This window comes from Aethalodelphis obliquidens, unplaced genomic scaffold (genome assembly GCF_003676395.1).
Source record: "Aethalodelphis obliquidens isolate GAN/ISIS:26980383/991018 unplaced genomic scaffold, ASM367639v1 scaffold9, whole genome shotgun sequence".
Taxonomy (NCBI): Eukaryota; Metazoa; Chordata; class Mammalia; order Artiodactyla; family Delphinidae; genus Aethalodelphis; species Aethalodelphis obliquidens.
Genome location: NW_020837953.1, coordinates 11262523 through 11276357, shown reverse-complemented (window position 1 = coordinate 11276357; position 13835 = coordinate 11262523). Strand labels below are relative to the sequence as shown.

Below are 13835 nucleotides of genomic sequence, written 5' to 3'. Positions count from 1 at the left end.
CCAAAAAATGAGTCAAGTTCATAATATGACTTTATATTTTAGAAATAGAAAAATGATTATTTTATAATATGAACTATAGAGAGAATAAAGCTAGACAAAATCTTCTTGGCTCATTTGGGATATGTTAATCATATAGGAACCCTACATTAGGTTTATGGCCTCCTAGGTCAGGGGCAAGGATGTGATGTGGAGGTTTTCTAAATCTGAGAGTGAGAGAAAAAAACCCAAAAATTTCCTAAAGGGAACACAAATTTTAAAAAGCTGCGAAATACTAGGACAACGGGCTTTGGAACCAGAAAGATTCTGGTTTAAATCACAGCTGTGTTGGCTATTAGCTTTGTGGCTTTGGAGTTGGTATCAACCTTGTAGGACTGATGTGAGGATTAAGTGAGAAAAAATAAATAATTAGCACAGGGTCTGGCACAGAGTAGGTGTTCAATGAGGGTGGCTGTGTATGTGAGCAACTGTAAGGATGGACAACAGACACACAGATAAATGGACAGCTCCAAGTGTGCATGATGGGAGGCCAGGCAGTCTGCTCTGTCAGACATGTACAGGAGCTCAGGGCCCCTGGGCAGAGACTATAGCACCTGAGATGGACAATCTTGTCCTCTGCTCAACTCAAGCTACACCTAATGAGATGGCTCCACTGTCTTCTCCAGGCGGATGGGGAGGGGATGCCCTAGGGGCCTGAGTGTCACAGGCAGGCTGTCGAGCTGAAGGAGGAACACTATCTTTGACTGTATCCAGATGGAAACCTGGTATGCCCAGGAGGGTCATTAAGGAGATACATCTGCCTCCAGAAACCTCTGTGCTTATAAGGAACCCATAGCAAGGCTGCTCTACTGGTATCTCTTGGGCTCTGGGCAGATGGGCAGGCAAGGTGGTGGGGAGGGCCTAGCCTGCTGTCTGTTTTCCAATGCACCCGGGGGCAAGCTGTTGGCAAATGTTTACCCACTTCCCCAATTAACATACAACACTCTGCTGGCTTCTGTCAACAAACAGAGCTACGCTGCCTCTGCTTCTGACTCATTGGCATTTTCTGCCCAGCTGCTTCTGCTATTGTTCTTAATTAACATGCCAGAGCTCTTCCGGCATCTTCTACTTTGTTATTTGTGGTTCGTAAATATGATGTTTGCTGGGAGAAACCAAAATCATACTGCCAGAGCTGTGCATGCTGGCAAAAAGATATGCTAGGAAGCAAAAGAGGTTGGCAGGTTGGAGCCTTGTTGCCATGTTGTCAATATGCAAGGTTAGATGTTCAGAAAACACATCCAGTTTTCACTGTGTCTGAGAAAAGTTAAGTGATTTTCCCCAGTCACTTTAAGTGGGAGAGCTGGGACTTGAGAAGGAGAAAACTAGAATTTCTTGGACACCTATTACATGCCAGGTACTTTAAATATGTTATTTCATTTAATCCCTAAGCAACCATGCAAGGTTGACAAAATTGAGGCTCAGCATGGTTGCCACTTGTTTAAGGCCACATAGTTAGTGAGGGTCTGTCTATACGGTCTAATATTGATAGTAAAAAAGAGTGAAGCAACTAAGATTTAAACTCTAACTCTATTACTTACTACCTATATGACCTTGATGAGGTAATACAACCCGAGAGCCTCAGTTTTCCCACCTGTAAGATGGGAAGAATCAGTCTCTCTTTTATAGGCTGTGCTAGTTAAATGGAATAACGCTGATGAAGGCTCTGGTGCAGAGGCTGAACCAGTAAGTGCTCAGCTGGTAGCAGCCACTGCTGGCTGGAGTGTTGCCTTGGGTAGGGCCCTAGTCTGTCTAACTTCAGCTGGAGCTCTTTCCCCAAAGTCTCCGGGAGCCCAGGCCTGCACCAGGCTGTCTCTCCTATTTCCATCTTGCTGCTCAGCAGAAGGGCTCCCTTTTCCCTGATAGGGTAATGTCTCAATATCTGGAGACCCCCTTCTATAGCTTCAGTGGGGCTGTGCCATCAATGGACTGCTTCACATTAAAGATGGCTTTGTTGGGGCTGCTCCCTCTGGTGCCTCGTATCACAAGCAATTTTTTTCTTTGAAGGTCATTTCAGACAGAAATTTAAAGTGAACAAGGACAATTTTTGTTTCCATTCTCATCTGCCTCGAGTGAACAGAGAGACTGTAGGGAACCTAGGGAGATGCAGGACACTATATTGTGAGTGGCCATATTGTGAAACGATCCTGCAGTGTTCTGGGCCCCATTCATGAAGGATGGGGAGTGTGCCAGGAGGGACCTCCTGTTAGGAGGTTAAAAACATGGTTAAAAACCATGTTTTCTAAGACACATCTGAAAAATGGGATATGTCTTCCTGAGAGGGGGCACTGCTGCTATAGGGGCAGGGAGAGGGCTGTGTCAGTCCTCTTTGAATGTTTGAAGGGCTGGCAAGTAGGACAGGTAGACCGAGTCCTGCAGTCCTCTACCTACTGCAGTTCCAGTGGGTAGAGCTGAGACTGGTGAGGTAAAATTGTAGGGGAGCAGAACTCAGCTGGTCAGAAAAAACGTTTTCACAAAGCAGCAGCTGCTGGTGTGGCTACTACTTCTCTTTCTTTTACCTTTCTTCCTTCCCCTCCTGTCATGTATTTTCTTTTTGTTCTTCTTCGTCATCATCATCATGGTTACAACCATCAATTACAGTTGACCCATGAACAACCTGGGGGTTAGAGGCACCACCCCTCCAAGCAATTGAAAATCACATATAACTTATAGTCAGCCCTCCATATATGCAGTTCCCCCAAATTGGTGGTTCCTCTGTACGTGGGGTTCCACATCCAAGATTCAACCAACTACGAATGGTGTAGTACTGTAGTATTTATTACTGAAAAAAATCCACAAGTAAGCGGACCTGCATAGTTCAAATCCATGTTGTTCAAGGGCCAGTTGTATTTAGTGCCTCCGTGTAGCTGGAACCATGCTAAGTACTTTATATAAAATACCTTAACTAGTCCTCAAAACAGCCGAACGAAGTATGTATTATTGCCATTTTAAAGTTTAAGATACCATGGGTTATCTTTCTCAAGGTTGCAGATAGAATAAGGTTTAAAACTCAAGTCCATCTGATTCCAAAGCTCATGATAACCAGAATGCTTCTGGCCTACATGTTGACAGGCTACCTTGGGCAAATAAAGGGGTAGGGAGGGGAGAGGTGAGGGCACTGTCTGCTGTCCTTAGAAGCATTCAAATAGGGGCTTATTTGTGGAAGATCATGATGATAAAGCTAACATTTATTGAGAATTTAATTTGTACCAGGCATATTCCAAGCACTTAACGTTTATAAAAGAATTTAATTTTCGTAATAACCCTCTGATGTAGGTATAATTATTATTCCCATTTTATAGATGAGGAAACTGAACCACGGAACAAATTTAAAACTTGCTCAAGGTCTCAAAGTTGTTAAGTATAGAGCCAGAATGTGAATCATAGCAATCTAGCTTTGGAATCCATATGTTTAACTACTGGACTATTTTGCCAGAGGTGCTGCTAAGAGTAGAGTCCACACAGAGAAAGAAGTTGGATGAGATGACCCTGAGGCTGTTTTCTAAGCAAGCTTCTGCGACATAAGATCTTCACTTTAAGAATGGCAAAAGGTCAAGGGTCAAGGAAAAAATCCTGAAATGTTTATAAAATACGAATACAGAAACGCAATCTGAGCTTATGTTCTGCCATTTACTTGGGATTTTACTGAATTATTGACTTTCTAAATCAACAGAGAAACCCACCCTTTGGGACTCCCTGGTGGGGAGGAGGGGCAGTCTCAGATAAGAGGTATGGCCTAACTTTGTCTATGTTAGAAAAGGAAAGTCAACCTTCTTGACATTTTATTCGTTATATGATACTTAGGAAACCTAAGTATTTTAGTAAATTGGCTTTGTGAAACTTGTCTGTGTTAACAAAAACGGGACATGTTCTTTGCCAAAGAGAGTTATTCTTTTCTAGGTCCCTTTTCTCAGCAGTTCGAACTTTTCATGTACATCGTACTTCTATTATTTCCCTGGGCTTCAGTTTTGTTTTTTTCCCTGAAAAAGTATAACATTGCTGCTGAGAAAAATGTTAATCAATGTGACAGATTCTCATTCTTAGGCCACTCACTCTGAGTGAGTCCCAGAATGTTAGGGTGGGAAAGTTCCTTGAATCCCATATAGTCCAACCCCTTCATTTCACAAGTGGGCAACCTGAGGCTCAGAGAGGTCAAGTGACTTGGCCCTGATCACACAGCTGATAAATTCAGTATTCTACCCGTTTCTGACTTCTGTTTTGGGGTTCCTTCTAGTCACACTATTCTGCTTCTCACTTAAAAAAAAATACCTGAGCATAAATATAACACTACTACTAGGCTGGGAGCTACTTGAGGGCAGGAGCTGAGTAATACTAAAAATAACAGTAGCAGCAATATATAAATAGTACTTTATAGTTCATAAGATATTTACACAAACATTAAATCAAAATCTTGTAGGGTCGGTATTATTATCAATCCTTTTTATTTTATTTAATTTTGCTAAGGTAAGCTTTTATTTTGAAATTGAATAAAGGAAAGTCTAGATCTAATATTTTCACATTTAGAAAAAATGCTAGGTTCAACAATTGATTTTGGAATTGAACATCTGCATGCAAAAAAATGAATCTAGATGCGCAGACCTTACAGCCTTCACAAAAATTAACTCGAAATGGATTGTAGACTTAAATGTAAAACACAAATCTATAAAATTCCTAGAAGATAACATAGGAGAAAATATAGATGACCTTGGGTAAGGTGATGGCTTTTTGGATACAACACCAAAGGCACAATTCATGAAAGAAATAATTGATAAGCTAAACTTCATTAAAATTAAAAACTTTGCCAAAGAAACTGTCAGGAGAATGAGAAGACAAGACACAGACCGGGGGAAAATATTTGCAAAAGACACACCTGATAAAGAGCTATTATCCAAAATATACAAAGGGACTTCCCTGGTGGCTCAGTGGTTAAGAATTCACCTGCCATGCAGGAGACACAGGTTTGATCCCTGGTCTGGGAAGATCCCACATGCTGAGGAGCAACTAAGCCCGTGCGACACAACTACTGAGCCTGTGCTCTAGAGCCCGTGAGCCACAACTACTGAAGCCCTTGTGCCACAACTACTGAAGCCTGCATACCTAGAGCCCATGCTCCGCAACAAGAGAAGCTACCAGAATGAGAAGCCTGTGCACCGCAATGAAGAGTAGCCCCTGCTCGCCACAACTGGAGAAAGCCTGCACGCAGCAACGAAGACCCAACACAGCCAAAAATAAATAAATAAATATTTAAAAAAGGAAAAAATATATATATATACACAAAGAACTCTAAAACTCAACAATAAGAAAATGAACAACCCAATTAAAAAATGGGCTGAAGACCTTAAAGACACCTCATTAAAGAGGATCTACAGATGGCAAATGAACATATGAAAAGATGCTCCTCCACATCATATGCCATCAGGGAAATGCAAATTGAAAGAACAATGAGATACCACCACACACCTATTAGAATGGCCAAAATCCAGAACACTGACACCACCAAATTCTGACACTCATATATTGCTAGTGGGAATGCAAAATGGCATAGACACTTTGGAAGACAGTTTGGTGGTTTCTTACCAAATTAACCATATTTTTACTACATAATTTGGTAATCGCACTCCTTGGTATTCACCCAAAGAAGCTGAAAATCTAAGGTCCACAACAAAACCTGCACACAGATGTTTAATAAGCACCTTTATTCACAACTGCCAAAACTTGGAAGCGACCAAGATGTCCTGCAGTAAGTGAATGGATAAGTAAACTGGAACATCCAGACGATGAAATATTATTCAGTGCTAACAAGCTTTCAAAGTACTCTCACATATATTATCTAAACCTTAGAGCTATCCTAAGAGATTGGACTAATTGATCCTCATTTCTGCAGATGAGAACACCAAAACTCAAATAGGGACATTAATCACACGTAGTCATACAGCTAGAAATTGGTGGAGCTCAGGTCTCCTCACTCAAATCCTGAGCTCCTTCTACTCTATGAGGCAGCACAAAGGCTGCATATGTAAATTCCCGTATTATAGTAAAGCTGAATATATCTGCCCTTGGTTTTGTTCAAAATTAGCATTTACTTTAAACTTGGGAGAACAACTAATCTTTTTGGTAAGCTATGAGTAACATATTTTGTTATAAAACATGCATATTAAATATTACAAGTTTAAAAAATAATTGTTAATGTCATCATTACCAAAAAAGTTACCGTTTGGCATTTTATAAGTGCCAGGAACTATACTAGTTGTTCTATATATTACCTAATTAAATGGTCACAACAATCCTATGAGATAAGTACTCCTATTATTCTCTCTTTTTTTTTTTTTTTTTTGGCGGTACGCGGGCCTCTCAGTGCTGTGGCCTCTCCCGTTGCGGAGCACAGGCTCTGGACGCGCAGGCTCAGCGGCCATGGCTCACGGGTCCAGCCGCTCCGCGGCATGTGGGATCTTCCCAGACCGGGGCACGAACCCGTGTCCCCTGCATCGGCAGGCGGACTCTCAACCACTGCGCCACCAGGGAAGCCCCTATTCTCATTTTATAGATGAATTTTCTGAGGTCAGAAATGGTTAAGGGACTTGCCCGAGTAGGTACGTAGGAAAGATAATTCTGGAATTTGCACCCAGGTTTGTGAGCGTTTAGCCTGTATCTGATACACTTTCCTTCACTGCCTCTTAACCTCTGATCCTACTTCTAAACGGGGGACAGTTAATGTGACTAAAAGGCTTTCCCTTGGCCATAAAGAAAGCAGGCATTCTGTGGCTGTCCTGGCTCATGTCCCTGTTGTGGCACAGGATTTGCTGTTCCCCACAGGAACATAGGCTAATTTTCGTTACTGTCAACTTGGTTCTAATAGCTAATTGTCCATTTTCTTTAAACACCTTTTGATGAGCTGGGAATCCTTAAAGAGGGCAGTTACACCCACAAAGTATCAGAGGGAGAACTTAAGAGCCAACCTGCTGGTCGTGTGCTGATCAGGGTGTGAAAAGGCTTTGGTAACTGTAAAGTCTTTTGCGAACATAAGGGATTGATCATCATCATTATCCACAACACCAGTTGTAGCTCCTACCAACTTCTCCTCTACATTTGCTTCAGGTGGTAATGCAACCCCAAAAAGAACTTCCAATCTGGAAGGGTCCCATTATGGGACTACACTCTGGCTTATTTACATCCCAGCTTCTGGTGCAGCTTCTGGACCAATCTGCCTCATTGGATCACAGACAAGCAGTGGCACTGGGGTGAGGGTTTCCAGGAAACAGTGTCACATGCTATTCTTTCCATTATTAAAGTGTGGTAGAACAGCTAGGGTGCTAGAAAGTGAGGTTGGGTGGGTCTTCTGTGGCTGCAAAGCACTTTTCTTTCCTTGACTTTTTAATTTTTTTTAATTTTAAAATTAAGTTTATTAATTTAATTAATTAATTTATTTATTGACTGTGTTTGGTCTTCATTGCTGCACATAGGCTCTCTCTAGTTCTGGCGAGCGGGGGCTACTCTTCTTTGCGGTGCGCGGGGTGCTTCTCATGGAGGTGGCTTCTTGTTGCGGAGCACAGGCTCTAGGTGAGCGGGCTTCAGTAGTTGTGGCTTGCAGGCTCAGTAGCTGTGGTGCATGGGCTTAGTTGCTCTGCAGCATGTGGGATCTTCCCGGACCAGGGATCGAACCCGTGTCCCCTGCATTGGCAGGAGGATTCTTAACCACTGCGCCACCAGGAAAATCCCTTTCCTTGACTTTTTTAGTTGGGAAGAAGGGAGAATGAAAGAAAAGTTAAAGGAAGAACAAAGGGAGAGAAAACTAAGGCGTAGGCTGCCCTATCTGTTCTTTGTCTTATCACATTATAATAATGATAACAACAGTTAACATTTACTGGGGGGACTTCCTTGGTGGTCCAGTGGTAAAGAATCCGCCTTCCAATGCAGGGAATGTGGGTTTGATCCCTGGTCAGGGAAGTACGATCCCACACGTCGCGGGGCAACTAAGCCCGTGCGCCACAACTACTGAGCTCGCATGCCTCAATGAAGATCCCGTGTGCCGCAACAAAGACCCTATGCAGCCAAAAAAGTAAAGAAAAAAAAATTGTTACTTTAAAAAAGAACAAACCGACTTCCCTGGTGGTGCAGTGCTTAAGAATCTGCCTGCCAATGCAGGGGACACGGGTTCAAGCCCTGGTCCGGGAAGATCCCACATGCCACGGAGCAACTAAGCCTGTGTGCCAAAACTACTGAGCCTGTGCTCTAGAGCCCGCGAGCCACAACTACTGAGCCCACACACCACAACTACTGAAGTGCGCATACCTAGAGCCTGTGCTCCACAACAAGAGAAGCCACAGCAATGAGAAGCCTGAGCACCACAAAGAAGAGTAGCCCCCGCTCCCACAACTAGAGAAAGACCGCACGCAGCAACAAAGACCCAACACAGCCAAAAATAAATAATTTTTTTTAAAAAAACCAAAACATTTATTAGGAGCTTACTAGGTGCTAACTGTTCCAAGTATTTTATAAGTACTACACAACCCTATGAGGGAGGTACTATTACCTCCACTTTAAAAATGAGGAATAGAAGCTCAGAGAGATTATATAACCTGCCTAAGATTGCACAGGCAGGAAGTGACAGAGCAAGGATTTAAAACTAGGTCTGGCTCCAAAGTCTGTTTTCTTAACCACCACACTAGATACTTTTAGTACTGTAGTCATACACTAGACTATTCATTCTAAGTCTCTTGCTTGGAAAGACTATCCCTTCATGTAACTGAAGCATATACCTCCCCACAACAAAGTATATTACTACCTCAGGCATTTGGGGAAATTTCACTCATCTAGCTCTTCAATTATCACAGACCTAGTGATTGTTAGAGCTGGAGGGGTCTTTAGAGGTCATCTCTGTAACAGATGGGGAAAGAAAAGCCCAGTGAGTGGAAAGAACTTACCCAATGTTTCTCAGCACTCATGGCAGATCTGGGACCAAATCTGGAGTCTTCATTCCCAGCCTGTGCCTTTAGATGGGCTGTTAAATGAGGATACCAATTCTAAAGTGTTGCTAATGTCACAATGGCCTCAAACTTGGCACATTGTCAGGGAGATCCTAGGCACCAAACAAAAAATGTGACGCTTTCCTTGCACTGGTATCCCTGATGGTGGTTTTGGTCACTATACGAGTTTTTTTTTAAAGTGAAAGCAGGTTTATTGAGAGAGACACATATTCCAACGGTAGAATACAGTCCATCTCATAAGGCGAGAGCAGCCTGGTCACTATACTATTAAACTATGTTAGTGGGGAAGGCCCAGAGGGAACAGAGGGACTTCTACCAAGAAGGGTAGGGTCGGGCGGAAAGCCTCTTTAGTCTAGAAACACAAGAAGATCGAAGTCCTGTCCCTCTTGGGCTCTGGAAGACACAATTTCAAGTAACTAAGAGGAAGTCCTGCTTTACAGAGTGGTTTGCAAGCTCACTGTTTCTGAAAGCTTAATAAACAGGGTATAGGCAAATCATGAGTGAGGATTCTGGAGTGTGGCAACAGAAATCTAGTGCAGATCAGCCCTAGTGGTGTGCCACTTACAGGTGTACCACGATACTGGTCTCATCCCTCAAAGCAGCCAGAATCCTCAGGGCTGAGCTGCCTCTGACCCTGAGCAACCTGGTATGATTACTCCAATGACGCACACAAACATTTTCAGTGTGTGTGATGATCTGACACAGGCTGGGAAGCAATGATCGAGGGGACATGCCTCACTTTCAGAGGCTGGTATCATGGAAGGTAGCTGGGCTCTTGTATAAAAGGCTCTGAGGACACCTCTGTTAAAAGACTGGTCCACAACACTAACCATTGTGTTTGGAACAGGACACTAAGAGACAAATGAAAGGAGAGAAACCTGTTAACCGGTCAGGTTAGAACTGCTACTTCAGCTTAAAAAGCCTCTGAGAAACCCTGATTATTGTTTGCCCCAGATCACCAGTAGACAGGGATTAAATGCTAATTAGGGAGGCAGTAAGAAAAAGTTCTGGTGGATTTTGAATCTTGGCTCTGCATGAATACTCCTGAGCAAGTGATTCACCCTCCAGAAGACCCAAATTTCTCATCTGTAATGACAACATCGTTCAACACCCAATAAGCTCTAACATCATTTTTCTCTGGGTCTCTCCTGCTACTCGAGAGAGAGTTGAACAAAGTATCTGAGCCTGCCTCTCTCCTACTTAAAACTCTGACATGATTCCTTACTACAACGGGATAATTCGTTTTTGCTTTGACCTCATTTCCCCCAATTTGTAAATGGGTGGTGTTTCTGGCTAGGCTCATAACACATCTGTAGTGGAAGACATGGCCAGAAAGACATTTGGAGAGAGATTGTGAAGGGCTAAAATGCCTTATTATGTTTAGTTTAAACTTCTGGAAACAACCTTTCTCCCTGGCTTCAGAGAGATCTGGAATGGCATACTAGATGTACTCTTCAGGCAGAGTAGCTGGGGAGAAAGTAAGCATTTTGAATGCATTTTAATACTCAAGCAGGGCCATGTGAGCTGGTGCGTGCGTAACTCTGAACGCAAACACCGCTCAAGAGTTGGAGCTTTGAACAGGAGTTAAAAGAGCTGAGTCCCTAACGACATACAAAAGACTTGCTGGTGTGATTTATTCTGATGTATTTACTTATCCAATTACCAAAACAGCAGGAGATCATTAAATTTTCTAGTTACCAGATGCAGCACGTTCAATATCTTAAATGTTACCAAGGCTCTCTCTGAGCTATTTTGATATTACATTTCACCCACCCAAAGCTTATGAAACTGGAAGGCAGGAATCATGAACAGAGCAGGTGTTTTCTTTGAAGGTTGGTCCAGTGGACGTCTGTACTATGCCAAACTTATACCAGCTCCCAAACTCGTGGATTTAAGGAAAAGTACCGTGATAAGAAACAAAAGTATTTAGGAAAGAAGATGTTAAGAAAGTGGTACTTGAGGGTGGCTGGAGATATGCATTTTACCTGGCCAGAAATTTCTTCATGCTTGTTTCCTATCAGTTCAGTCCTGATGTCCACAGAAGGTCAAGCCTCAGAGTAGAGGAGGAGAGAAGGGAATAAGCACCCTCTGAGCGACCACACACCTGGCTCCTAACCCTAGCATACTATTTCTGACCAACTGTGTGATCATGAAAAAGTCACCTTTCCTCCTCTGAATTTCCTTGTCTGTTAAACAAGCATGTTGACATCTGATGCACCACCTTATGGGCCTGCAATGAGCATCATCACAGCCTGTCATCATGCAAACATCTCCTGGATAAGACTGAATAGCTTAAAGGCAGGACTGTTTCCTGTATCCCCAACATCCAGCAAAGAATCTGGTGCATTATATGCTCTCATAAGTGCTTGTTGAAAAAATGATCAAACCAGAGAATGTACATCATGGAACATCAAAAAATACAGAGCAAGCCTTTATTAACATTTTAGGAGTAAGTCACAAAATAGACATTTATTCTATTTTCTTTTGAAAAAAAAATCAAATAAGTAAAATCTGGGCCTAAACTTGAAACGGTGGTGGTGGCTTGGCCCCAACATTCTTTACTATTGTGATCTCTAAATACTATCCCCTCAAAGACCTTATGCTCCAGTTGACCAGAGCAGTTTGCTATTCCCCATTTATGTCTTGTGCTTCTCTTCTCTGAACCTTTGCTTATGTTGTTTCCACCACTGGACTGTCCTTTCTGCCCAGTTCTACCTGTTGAAAACTTACACATCCTTCAAAGTTCAGCTCAACTGCTACTTCTCCCGTCAAACCAGGCCTAAGTGACAGAGCATCTTCTCTGATTCACTGGGCCATGGCTCCAGTGACAAAGGGGCCGTACATGTTCACTGTGGTCTCTCCATCATATTCCTATTCCACTGCCCTGCATGTGGCCAATTCATATTTGCTTAACTAATACCTTTGCTTCCCCTTACGCTTCTCAGACAAGGTGGCTTAAAGGTCTGCTGGCAGACTCAAGGTCAGTGTTTAAACTGGAAAACAGGCACAGGCAATGCCAACTTTGTCCTTTGTTAAAATAATACTCCTATACTTTGACCAGGCAAGGCAACCCATTTCTGGGGACCTACCCCAAAGGATCAGCTACAGTCTCATACTGAGTTATCTGTCTGTTCTGTCTCTCATGTTATTTTGCAATTGTCTGAGTCTGTCTCTCCAGTTACACTGAATTCCGAGGGCATAAATGAGGTCTTATTGGCTATCTATCCCCAGGGCCTACTATACTGCTGGAAACAGTATGAATTCAACAAATGTTTGCTGAAAGACTGACCTACTGAATGACTGAGTGGAGGCTCCCCACTCCTCCCTAAAGCCTCCACCGACCCAAAGTCAAAAGAAGCCATATCCCCAGACCTCTTCCCGTAGCCTCACTCCTATGGCAGGCAGAGCCTGCCAGTGATACCATCAACACGTCACCCAGGCAAGTCTTCTAGCTCTGGACTCTCTCTGGCCCTTACCTCGGTCAGCCCTGCTGCACAGACATAGGGACTGAAAATAAGTTTGCATCAGTTGCCCTTTCAGAAGGGACAGATTTTTCCCTGTCTATTTAAACTGCTGTCGGAACTGGATAATTAGAAGGATTTAAAAAATCTTTAATTCTCTAAACAGAGAAAACTGGTTCTGAATTATTAAGCAACATTTTCAATGCATTTGAATAACCTTAAGTGACTTAACTGCCACCTGATCCTAAGCTCTGGCTCAGATAAATAAATGTGAAATATTATCAAAGCCCCAGCTTATAGGAGCTGCCAGCTACAGTAAATAAAAGCTTAAGTCCCCATAAACTGCCTGGGACAGAGACATTCTCATATAAAAGGAGTGAGAGAAGATGATCTTAAATAAAGCCAGTAGGATGGGGAAGCCAATGGTTTTGTTTTAGTTTTCAGAAGAGAGTTGTCAATGGAGCAGGTATTATCTATATCCAGGTCATTTAATTATAGAATCACATAGTATCAGAGCTGACAGAAGATTAAGAAAGCACTTATCTTAATCTCTTCATATTTCAGATGAGGAAAACAGGACCCAGAGAAGTATGTACCTTCCTTGAGATCACACAACAAATGGCTGGAAGAGTAAAAATTCTGTCCTAGGCTGCCTGGCTCCCAGCTTAGTCCCCTCTCCACTACATTCTTCTGAGAATGTCCTGCTGGAGATGTCAAAATAAGAGGCTGACAACTGGCTGTTAAGAAACACATGAAATATCTTTTTCCATCCCCTCACTTTCAACCTATGTGCGTCCTTTGTCCTAAAGTGTGTCTCTTGTAGGCAGCATATTGTAGGCTCTTGTTGGAGGTTCCTTAAAAAGCTAAAAATAAAGTTACCATATGACCCAGCAATCCCACTCCTGAGCATATATCTGGAAAAGACAAAGACTCTAATTCGAAAAGATACATGCACCCCAATGTTCATATAGCAGCACTATTTACAATAGCAAGACATGGAAGCAACTTAAGTGTCCACTGACAGATGAATGGATAAAGAAGCTGTGGTATACATATACAACAGACTATTACTCAGCCATAAAAAAGAATGAAATATTGCCATTTGCAGCAACATAGATGGACCTAGAGATTATCACACTAGGTGAAGTAAGATAGAGAGACAGTCACATATCATATGATATCACTTATTTGTGGAATCTAAAAAAATGATACAAATGAACTTATTTACAAAACAAATAGACTCACAGACGTAGAAAACAATCTTATTGTTACCAAAGGGGAAAGGGGGGCAGGAAGGATAAATCAGGAGTTTGGGACTAACAGATATACACTACTATATATAAAGTAGATAAACAAG

At 42.4% G+C, this 13835-nt stretch overlaps 1 protein-coding gene across 1 annotated transcript in view; it reads right to left on the bottom strand.

Moving 5' to 3' along the window:
- FAF1 (Fas associated factor 1) overlaps positions 1 to 13835 on the bottom strand; it is a 488997-nt gene that overhangs the window by 3098 nt on the left and 472064 nt on the right. The window lies entirely within an intron of this gene.